Below are 11,920 nucleotides of genomic sequence, written 5' to 3'. Positions count from 1 at the left end.
TTCGTTCAATAATGAATTTTCTTGATTTGCTCTATAAATCCCTTAGTGCACTGGGATGTCTCAATAACTTAAATAATAATAATTGTCAGTAAGTACTGGTGTCACATGATTGATGTGAAACAGTTGATTGGCTAATGGAAATGCGCTAAAAACTGTTACCCTCATGGACTATATAAAATCTTATCCTTATCCTTATCCACTCCAAACTTTTCCAGAGAGCGAATTCTTCTGCCCTTTTCCAAAGCGAGGCTGTGCCCCTTCTTTTGATTTGAGAAGATTCTTCTCATCCTCCGTGTTAGTGACATGTAGCTTATCTTCTCCACATTACCAAATGATGCTTAACCCTAAATTTCCCGTGGCTAAAAGCAGAAGTGTTTTTTGTGGGGTTTTTTGACAGATTTCATGCGCCTGTGCCACAGTGAATCTGATCCTCTTCTTTCGACTTGCGAAGATTCTTCTCAGCCGCTGTGTTAGTGGCATGTAGGTTATCGTCTCCACATTACCAAACAATGATGCTTGGCCCTAAAATTTCCCGCGGCTAAAAGCAGAAGGGTTTTTTTCTGACAGATTTCGAGCTGGACAAAGCAGCATTTGGAAGTCAATAGACTGTCCTACTCGTATATATGTAGCAGACGACATCATCAGTTCAGGACTGAAATGAACGGTTTTCGCATATTTCAAGACAACTACGATGTAAACAGAACACGCGAAGGCTTTAATCTGTTAGTGTTCTGATGTAAGTCCAGCAGTAGATAGGTTAAGCCTATTTTAACATACTGGAAACTGGTAATCTTCCAGTAGGTATTAATTTAGTTTTACTAAAGCCTGCTGGGACACAAGTAATGGGTTAGTGCATTTGTAAACAGGAATCGCTTGACAAGTGGCCCCCTTCATCCCCCCCTTCCTCGTCCTGATATGGCTCTGCGTAGTCGGCTGGACGTTAAGCAACAAATAAACAAACAAACAAACAAACAAACGCGAAGGCTTCAAAACATTCTTACCATGTAATCATAGCACCAACCTCCCAGATAAATGCAGGTACATTGCGAGAAATAACATGCCAACTTTATTTTTTAATTTTTGCGAATGAGGGAACGAACGTGTCACTTTGAGTCGTTTGACATCAGGGGACGCCGCTCAGTTGCTTGGGGGTCGTTCATTTTTTGGGGAGCATAGAACATTTCGGTACATGTTGTTTTGTATACCAATAATTAATACTTAAGTGAAACTGTATGCTAACGGGTACATTTCTCTCTACTGTAACTCATACTGTTAGTTGCTAATCGATGACACGGTACAGGGGGTAATCAAATCGTAAAATGCATGGTCGGCGATGAAACCGTTAATACCCCCGAAATGTGCAAAGCCGACACACACACAAAAGTAGATCTAACTCGACCTGTCCACAATTTATCCAAACGCTGGCAGAAAAATGTGCTTTTTAAAACGTTCTAATCTATTGTTGTTACTGACAATATCGTTATTAGTTATATTGAAACAATCACAGTGCGCTAAGAGATTTATGGAGCAAATCTTGAAAATAATGATTGAACTCAGTTCAGTAATTCCTTTTCTCGATTTGCTCAATAAATCTCTTAGCGCACTGTGATGTCTCAATAACTTAAATTATTCTGTATTCTGAGATTTCCAACAAAATTTTAAGTAAAATAGTATGGAAAGACGTGAACATTTTTAGGAATAAATAAAAGAATAAAATAAACCAAACCATCCTCTCACTTGCTTCCCAACTACATGTATCCATCTTTCACTTTCATAGACACCCACATGCACGCACACATAAGCGACTTGTGAAGTTTTGTATAAGTTTCTTTTCCATTTCTTTTTAAAAATAGGTTTTTAGCCTTGTGTTGACCATGAATGATCATAAAAAGGAGAAGAAAATGAAAGTGATATTTACCTGAGGAATCACAGCCAGATACCAGCGCTTCCATCAGGAACACGACGACCACCAACGTCTTAACGAGTGCTGCATACTTCATCATGGAGAAGGCTTTGTTGTCTAACAGCAAAAACAACCACAGCAACATCAATAATAAATAAAAACTTTAAAAAAACAATGACTGTTGGTGAGGCAATGTTGAAAGACAAAATAATGTTTTGCTCTCCAAGACAAGAACAGACTAAATACAAAAGCTTTTTGGTTTACCTTTTATTTTTTTCCTGAAGAAGCTTCCATAAGATAAACTGTTGACGTTTGTATTTGTTTTATTCTTGTCTTGGTGAGTACAGAATACTGTTGTTTTTCACCAACACCAACAGCAACAATTCTCGATAATTGTAAAATGGTAAAGGACAAATAAGACTCTCAGACACTTTCAACATTTCGTTCAGCACACCATCAAGTCCTACCGCTTTACCATTCTTCACATTTCTTATTGCTCTTCTAATTTCACTTTCAGTTTCGTCACTGAATGATACCTGTATCAGGCAACTGATCATCTTCCTGTAATTGTATCTGTGTTTAAAACAGCTTTAAAATAATAAATGAGCATTTATATAGCGCAACATCATAACTTTACAATTATGCTCTTTGCGCTTGACACATTTAAAATTAAAACACAGTTATAAAAGTATTTACATCTACATTCATAGTCAGCAACGCTTAATTAAAAGCATGCACCATCAAACATACATTACAAAAGATTATTCCACTAACTAAGTAATAAAAACATGAATAAAATAGGTAGTGAAAACAAGGAAATACCAGCTGAATAGCCTTAATCAAACAGAACATGTTATCAACAATACTGAAAACAGCCCTAGATGTTTATATACATTATCACATTATCACTAAAACAACAAATACACTACATGTAGCCTACTGAGGCCTAAAAAAAATAGGTGTGGTTACGGTAACCCGACCTACCCTATTTTTAGGGGCCGATCCTATAACTTTTTATTACATTTGTCACACAAAAAAACACACACAAAAACCGAGTGCAAAAAACGCAATGAAAGCGAAAGCGCCCGAGTCGCACACTTATTTTCCTGTCAAGTAGGTTTAATTTGTACACATTAGAAAAAAAAGTTAAAAAAAAAAGTGATTGCCTATCTACCTACCCCCTTTTTGAGTCACTTGAGAAAAAGTGACTCTATGTAATCGGTCAGTGTTAGTCTGTCCGGCCGGCCGGCCGGCCGGCCGTCCGTAGACACCACCTTAACGTTGGACTTTTCTCGGAAACTATCAAAGCGATCGGGCTCATATTTTGTTTAGTCGTGACCTCCAATGACCTCTACACTTTAACGATGGTTTCGTTGACCTTTGACCTTTTTCAAGGTCACAGGTCAGCGTCAAAGAAAAAATTACACATTTTATATCTTTGACAAAGTTCATCGGATGTGATTGAAACTTTGTAGGATTATTCTTTACATCAAAGTATTTACATCTGTAGCCTTTTACGAACGTTATCAGAAAAACAAGGGAGATAACTAGCCTTTTCTGTTCGGCAACACACAACTTAACGTTGGGCTTTTCTCGAAAACTATAAAAGTGACCGGGCTCAAATTTTATGTGAACGTGACTCATTGTGTTGTGAATAGCAATTTCTTCCTGTCCATCTGATGCCTCATATAATATCCAGAACTGCGAAAGTGACTCGATCGAGCGTTTGCTGTTCTTGTTTTGGCTATGTTACCGTAACCCCATCTATTTTTTTTTTTTGTGGCCTGATGGACTGAGAAAACAAAATCAGGGGTTGTATTTCTTGAAGAGGTGCGTTTTAAAGGTCCAGACCATGCTGTTTTAGCGTCAAAAACGCTTCGAATCGTGTTCCTGCGCGACCGAACACTTCCCGATGTTTGCAGTTAGTTAGAAAACCACTTTCTTACCGTCTTCAACAATGTTTGGTTTACTTCGGAATCTTCTAAGGCCGTAATCCGACGAATTTCGTGACCGAAGCGACGGATTTCTTCTCCAAAACGACCCGCCATTGTGCCGCGTGATCTTCGCGAGACTGGCTTATGAATAAATTATCCGTGACGTCACACTGTGTGAAGATGGTTGTTTACCAACATGGCAACAAGCGTAACTGCAGACGAAATTGAACCGTACATGTTCGAACTACCAGTTTCTCTCCTCGAATCAAGCATGAAAGATGAGGAGCGGAGGCCACTTCCAGCAGTAGTGAAAAGACAGTGACGATGAAAATTGCGACTCTGTTTGTCTCAGCGATCAAAGGTAAACACGCCCGCTCTCTGTGCTGAACTTATCGTCTGCTTTCGAGTCTGTGCTATTTTTTTCACTCTCGCCTTGTCAACGCACTCGCGAATAAGTGGGATATTGTTTAAGTGTTCATGCATTGCATGCACGAGTAAAAGAACAACAGCTCATCGCAGTTTTAACTGTTCTTGATTATTTCAGAGACTGGTGTCAGAGTGGCCACTGTACCTGTTGTATTGTGTGGGAGGGGCAGATTTGAGAGAGAGAGGAAGCTAGCCTGAGGTACATTGTAGAATGAAAACTTGCAGGGGAGCAAGAATGCATCACCAGCCACGAAGGTGTACATACAACTTTTTTTGAGGTGCCTATATTTGTTTGATTGTTAAATGTATGTATTTGTTGTTGTTTTTAAAGGCTATCAAGAAAACTGTTGTCATTTAAATTTGTAACACTCAGGCACATATAGTTTCACACACACACAAGATTAACTCACTTGCATGCCCACAGAAGAAGTTTGCTCTTCACATTGTTCTGTTGTTGTTGTTTTTATAATGTAATCATTGTAACATCAACACTCAGTAATAACCAATATTACAACACAATCACTTTTTCATCAGAACTCACTCACATACTACATGTATTAAACCCTGGTTTATGGACACTTGCATTTGTACTTTGCATGGGAAAGCAGCCTGAATTTCAGATGAACTTTAATAAAAGAAGATTTATATGTATGTTGCTCTAGATGCATGTTTTAATAAATAATAATGACATTCAGGAAAGTAAAAGGACTGTTGAAGTTTGCTGTTGTAAAATGTCTGATGATTAGGGTTCTGTTGCACATTTAGTGAATTGACTGTACCAATTGCTGTTATTATTTACACCCAATCAGTGCATCCACATGATATTATGTAGCTTAAATTAAAGAACATGTTTTGATGTGTTCAGAACATACCGACAAGTTGCACACTCACTGACTTTCCGAAAGAACAGGAAAGTTCTTCCTGCCTGTCTGGTCACTGCCATCAGAGACCTCTTTCTGTCACAGAGCTACACAGGCTTCAAATATATGTAAGATAAATAAAAGGTACATTACAACTCTCAACTGCGGGGTGTGTGTGTGTGGGGGGGGGGGGGATGTGCATAACCATTGCATACTTAAGGTCGGCTTAAACTGCAAACAGAAATGTGGAGCTTGCATAACAATTCTTGCTTTGGCAGATTTGGAGATAGGCAGCCTCAGTCTATATAGTTGGTCACCAGTTGGGGCGTCCTGCTTGGTGACAACTTGAGCTTTGTCAACTGGTCTAGCTGTAGCAGTCAAAGTCTGGGCACTGTTGCATTGTAGTCTTGCTGTGTATGCAGAGCTTTGTTGTAGTTGCCATAGGCCAGTGTTGCCATAGACCAGTGTTAGGATCACCACCCCCTCAAACAGCTCCTTCAGTTAACCTGATGCCTGTTTTAGACAGAAAAAAAAGTTACCACAATCAGCAGAACTTTCACTGGAGAATGGGCATAATTCTTTCATACTTTCTTTCTCATAGCTTTTTTTGGTTTTTATAATCTCTTCATTACACTAAATAACATCCATCTTAAGACCTATTTTGAGCCTGAATTTAAGTTGACTAGTAATGATATTAATCATAATGTATTTATTTTTATAATGTACAAACTAGAGTATGTATGTGGATATGTGTGTGATGGTGCTGGTATGGATATGCGTGGTTTGGGTTATGTGTGTACTGATGTGTACATTTTATGTGTTTTGTATGTTTTGCGAGTGCGATTTTATGTGATGTTATTCTGTACACCAGCCAAAACAAAATGTCTGGTATATTAGATAATAAACGCACCTTTAAATTTATTAGCGACTACACCCCGTCACCCTGCAGTCCCCCTCCCCCCCATTACACCCTACACTTTTAACATTGTATAAAAAATCATGTCCCAATATAGGTCCCTAGTTACCTGGGAGGACGTTAAGCTCCATAATCAACATCAACAACGTATTGAATTGAATTGAAAAGCTGGGGTTAGGAGGTCTAACTTCTTGAATTAAAGTGGGTTTTTTCTCAGGTGCATGTAGTTTTTTATTTGCTTGAAATCATGGTGTATTCTGGTTGTAAGAGAAGAGTCAATTTCCTTGTAAGCCTGCAAAATTAAGATTTGTCATTTTTGAAGTACATTTTTGTAAGAGTCCAAAATAGTCCAGGATAAGGAGGAAAAACATAGGGTGGGTCAGGAAATCTGAAACATTGCATAGTTTTGTTTTGCCTATGTAGACACAAAAAGTACTGAGTACTTCCCCCCCCCCCCCCCCCCAAGAGAGCATAGCTGTTTTAATTATTTTAATGCCACTGTTAGCAAGAGGAGTACTACAGACAGCAATCAAACAGTGGATTTTTTCTGTAGACATTGTTATTTCTGTTTAGGTGTTTCAGTAGTTTTCTATGCGGATAAATCATGCTGCATGATCACTAGAAACAATCCAGCTCTGTAGCATGCAAGTTTTTTAAAGGTTTTTTTCCCATGTTACTCTGAGAGAAAAAAACAACCCACAGAGATAAAGTTGAACTGGCAGTTTGACTGAAGCAGTGGTAATAACACAGAGTGCTCTTCCTACAATCAATTTTTTTTATGTGGATGATGATGTCCATACATGTACAGTTTGGTTGTATTATTTTGCTAGACTATTTGTTTCTGTTAGATATATCTGCTCACATGATTGTTGTTCATAATTTGACATTACATTTACTGCTGATCAAAATGTATTGTTGGAATAGGTCTGCTTAATATTCTGACTGCAGTTTTGTAATAAAATCAAATAACACAGATGTTTTAAGTATCAAAGTGCTTTTCACACACACACACACACACACACACACACACACACACACACACACACACACACACTCACACACTATGAGTATGACTGCAAACATGAATTTGTACTTGTATTAATTATAATTACTGTATTACAGAACCTGATCTGAAAAAAAGGACAACAGCAAATTATTCATGCAAGCTTGCTGTATTAACGATTTCTTTATCCATTTAATACAACACTGAATTAAAAGATAACAACTATAACAACGTGTGTGTGTTTGTGTGAATGTCTATGTGTATATGGACGGACACTGATTAAACCTGAGACTCATCGATTACCCAGGTGAGTGTAAAAGAGGGAGAGAGAGAGGGAACTTTAAGGTGGGTGCATGGGGACGGGCATGTAGTAACAGATATATGTTTTAATCTGTAATCTTAACACATGTGCTTAAAATTAGGAACAGATGCCATTCCACTACAAATACTGTCAGTCTGACAAAAACGCCCAGTGACACTGAACCCCTATCCCTTACAGAACACATTCAGTATACATGTACTCACTTCCTTTCGTCTGCGTTTAGTGAAAGCAGATCGTTCTGATGACACTGATTGGTATCCGGTTTCTGACCTCCTGTGAGTGGTCAACAATTGTCGGAACTGGAACTGCGTTAGGCAACAGCTGTTTTGTGTGTGCCAGGTTTTCTTGCCGGCTTAACTGCGTTCGCATTGGAAGAAAGTGTCGCGAAACACAGCACATCGTGTTGGCCGTTTCCAGTTAATCAGTCTTGCTGCAGAAGTTGTAAGCCCATCGGAAAAAGGTGACAACTGATGCCTGAACCTTTTTTCTATACTTCATAGCTATCAGCAGCCGTGCGCATTCCTTCGGCGTGCTGTTGATGCTCGATTTAGGCAAACGCCCACTTGAGCGTAAGCTGTAACTTTCGGTTTCCAAACACAAAGTGACGTCACAGCCGGTTCTCGTCTACTGGCGGCCATTTCGAAGTCTCGTTTAGCAGACGAATTTGGCGGAACGTTTTTAATTAAATCACAATGATTAAGCTACGAATCGGTGAATTTCTTTACATTTTTGGAATCTTTAGGTGCATTTCTCTAACCTTCAGTCATCGGTTAGTGGTTCTAATAACCTTTAAAACAGCGTGGTCTGGTCCTTTAAGTGCTCGTTTGAATGATTGGGGTGACCATAGATATATCCTTGACAGGATGTGACTGAGAGTGGCGGATGTGAAAGGGGAGAGAATTCCATTGTGTGGGTGCGCAGAAAGTAAAAGTGCGTTGTCCGTATGTTTTGGTTTTGGTGTGTGGAAAGGTGAGGATGCGACAGTCAGGGCCCGTATGCTTATGGGGGAAGTTCGCGACAACTCCCAAAGTTTTGAGTGACATCGGAAGTACTTGCCTCATTTTCGTATGCATGGGCCGGAAAAAGGGTTCACCTCGAAGCAAAGCGAGGAAGTAACTCAGGGTATTTTGCGACTACTTCTAAAGTTTTGAGTGACATCGGAAGTACATCCTCACTTTCGCATGCATGGGACGAAAAAAGAGTTCACTTTGGAAGCTAACGAGGAAGTAAATGAGGGTAAATGTACTACAGCCAGACCCAGTAGTAAACACGCTACTTCCACAGTTTCTCAGTGCAAAAAGGCAGGGCTTTTCTTCAGTTTTTCATATCAAACCGAGCTGACGCAAATGAAAGTCCCAAAGAGAGAAAATAGAGGGAACAGTCGTATCTTGTGCATGCATTTCGTGCAAATTTCCCTGAATACAAGTTGTCAGCTTTGACTTTTGTTTGTTCTGGGTCATTGGCCACCACTCTTTCATTCCCGCTAAAACGAGGGGGTTACTGTGTTTCTATGAAAATGGGCGTCGCTGTGTGCATGTGTGCGTGTGTTTGTGTGCGTGTGTGTGAGTGTGTGTGTGTGTGTGTGTGTGTGTGTGTGTTCGAGTGTTGAAGTGTAAGTTTCTGCTATTTTTTGTCATTGCTTTATCTGTGTGTGTGTGTGTGTGCGTGTGTGTGTGCGCGTGTGTGTGTGTGTGTGTGTGTATGTATTTGTGCGAGTGCCTGTCTGCCTGTGTGTGCGTGCGTGCGTGCGGGTATAATTGTGCGTCTGTTCCTTCATACGTTTGTTTGCGTATACGCGCTCGCCGTGTGTGTGTGTGTGTGTGTGTGTTTGTGTGTGTGTGTTTGTGTGTGTGTGTGTGTGTGTTCGACGGTGTGTGTGTGTTTGACGGTGTGTGTGTGTGTGTGTGTGTGTGTGTGTGTGTGTGTGTTCGACGTTATGTGTGTGTTCGACGGTGTGTGTGTGTGTGTGTGTGTGTGTACCCACTCCCCACACTATGATGAGCTGACAATATTTGCGCCTAGATATTTTATTCATGTTCTTACGTTTTATGCTGTTTATTGTGATTCACCACACCCGAGTTTATCGTAATTGAGATAATTAAGTGTTCTATGTCTATGTATATGTCTAATACACATGCACACACGCACGTAGGCTACAAAAATCCAATCTTGACTTTGAACTTTATATAAACATACATCCTCTTCACAATTAACGAGGACAAACATAATTTACAAACACCTAAGTACAACAATTTTTCTGTTTTAAAAATTCGGACACACATTTTCTCAAATAATATGAAGTTCGCTGAACTTATCTTCTTTTCACTACACCTTATATCTTGATTCCCAAAAAATGGAGTTCTGCTTTTTTCAAATTTACCAGTAACACAAACTTTTGCTCTGACCAAACTATTTTTGTCCAGCAGTTTTACCGATACACAATCATAAAAAACACTACAAAAAGAGTTTTAAGTTAACCGACTTTGCTACCACATAAACAACCTTTTTATATTTAGTCAAGTTTTGACTAAATATTTTAACATCGAGGGGGAATCGAAACGAGGGTCGTGGTGTATGTGCGTGTGTGCGTGCGTGTGTGTGTGTGTGTGTGTGTGTGTGTGTGTAGAGCGATTCAGACTAAACTACTGGACCGATCTTTATGAAATTTGACATGAGAGTTCCTGGGTATGAAATCCCCGAACGTTTTTTTTCATTTTTTTGATATAGGTCTTTGATGACGTCATATCCGGCTTTTCGTGAAAGTTGAGGCGGCACTGTCACGCCCTCATTTTTCAACCAAATTGGTTGAAATTTTGGTCAAGTAATCTTCGACAAAGCCCGGACTTCGGTATTGCATTTCAGCTTGGTGGCTTAAAAATTAATTAATGACTTTGGTCATTAAAAATCTGAAAATTGTAAAAAAAAATAAAAATTTATAAAACGATCCAATTTTACGTTCATCTTATTCTCCATCATTTGCTGATTCCAAAAACATATAAATATGTTATATTCGGATTAAAAACAAGCTCTGAAAATTAAATATATAAAAATTATTATCAAATTTTTTTAATCGAAATCAATTTAAAAACACTTTCATCTTATTCCTTGTCGGTTTCTGATTCCAAAAATATATAGATATGATATGTTTGGATTAAAAACACGCTCAGAAAGTTAAAACGAAGAGAGGTACAGAAAAGCGTGCTATCCTTCTCAGCGCAACGAATACCCCGCTCTTCTTGTCAATTCCACGGGCACTGCCTTTGCCACGGGCGGTGGAGTGACGATGCTACGAGTATACGGTCTTGCTGCGTTGCATTGCGTTCAGTTTCATTCTGTGAGTTCGACAGCTACTTGACTAAATATTGTATTTTCGCCTTACGCGACTTGTTTTTTATTGTCCCCAACATTCTGGTCAACGAAATCATTATTATAGACAGTCATTCTATTTAAGGACAATCATCACTCACAGCTTTGAACCGACCCTTTCGTTCAACCAGTCAAAAACAACAATTATAGTAAAAGCTACAGCGCGATCAACGTTTGCCCATTTACGAACTCGCGATGAGATTTGTTTCTTCTGGTCACCAAGCCTACCGTTTACAAACGCATGCGCACTAATTGGGATTCCCCCAATTTTCTCGACCTTGACCTCAGAACTCTCGAAGCCACTACTTCGGCGTTCAATTTAGCTCGTGCATACCGAGTAGCTGGCAACTTTGTTAGTTTCCAGGGCCTCTCGCTTGACATAATTATACGACGATATCGCATCTCAAGGGTCCTTACCCATCCAAAAGAAACCTCCAGCGCATACTACAATTGCAGGACATTCCGTTTTTAAAGGCAGCTCATTGGGAAATGATCTCAGACACAATATCGAAGACGTGAAATGCGTCAATCGAGCAACTGTCGTAACTTGGCTACAGTCGTGAGACGGTCTTCTACCTTGCACCATAGACACGGACTGTGACATTCTTGTTTAATTTAGGTGAAATGCTTTAAACAGAGTGACTCAAAACCGACAGTTCGATCAGTTACTGACCGAAAAAAACGTGCTCGAGTCATTCGGCGAAGGTGGCGATCTTTCAAACCAGCACGACTGAATAACTCAGAATGCCTTTTTTCATCATGCCTCTATTCTACACGAGTAACATAGTGCAGTGGTAACGGTTCCGGACTCTCGTTCATTCGCTCCGGGTTCAAGTTCCGCCGGGAGCTATATATTTTTTATTTTTTAAAATTTTTTATTAATCTTTTTCTTTTTAAGCCTTCTTTTTTTTCTTTATTTGGTGTTTAACGTCGTTTTCAACCACGAAGGTTATATCGCGACGAGGGAAAGGGGGGATATGGGATAGGGGAAAGGGGGAAGATGGGATAGAGCCATTTGTTAAGTGTTTCTTGTTCACAAAAGCACTAATCAAAAAATTGCTCCAGGGGCTTGCAACGTAGTACAATATATGACCTTACTGGGAGAATGCAAGTTTCCAGTACAAAGGACTAAACATTTCTTACATACTGCTTGACTAAAATCTTTACAAACATTGACTATATTCTATACA

The 11,920-nt window shown here is 39.4% G+C and overlaps 3 long non-coding RNA genes across 3 annotated transcripts in view; 1 reads left to right on the top strand and 2 right to left on the bottom strand.

The window, feature by feature from the left end:
* The window catches only part of LOC138947539 (uncharacterized), a 41,678-nt gene that overhangs the window by 27,056 nt on the left and 2,702 nt on the right, over positions 1-11,920 (bottom strand). Inside the window, exon 2 of the long non-coding RNA XR_011449700.1 lies at positions 1,919-2,020. This is a non-coding gene — a long non-coding RNA (uncharacterized lncRNA). The remainder of the gene's footprint in view (positions 1-1,918; positions 2,021-11,920) is intronic.
* LOC138947530 (uncharacterized) lies at positions 2,902-4,968 on the top strand. Its single transcript, XR_011449698.1, has 2 exons — positions 2,902-4,198; positions 4,382-4,968. It is a non-coding gene; the product is annotated as an uncharacterized lncRNA (long non-coding RNA).
* On the bottom strand, positions 5,124-8,178 carry LOC138947529 (uncharacterized). The gene is made up of 2 exons (XR_011449697.1): positions 7,568-8,178; positions 5,124-5,636 (listed from the first exon to the last, which is right to left on the bottom strand). It is a non-coding gene; the product is annotated as an uncharacterized lncRNA (long non-coding RNA).

This window comes from Littorina saxatilis, linkage group LG14 (assembly GCF_037325665.1).
Source record: "Littorina saxatilis isolate snail1 linkage group LG14, US_GU_Lsax_2.0, whole genome shotgun sequence".
Classification (NCBI taxonomy): Eukaryota; Metazoa; Mollusca; class Gastropoda; order Littorinimorpha; family Littorinidae; genus Littorina; species Littorina saxatilis.
The sequence above is the reverse complement of the archived record's forward strand: the minus strand, read 5'-3'. Positions and strand labels throughout refer to the sequence as shown.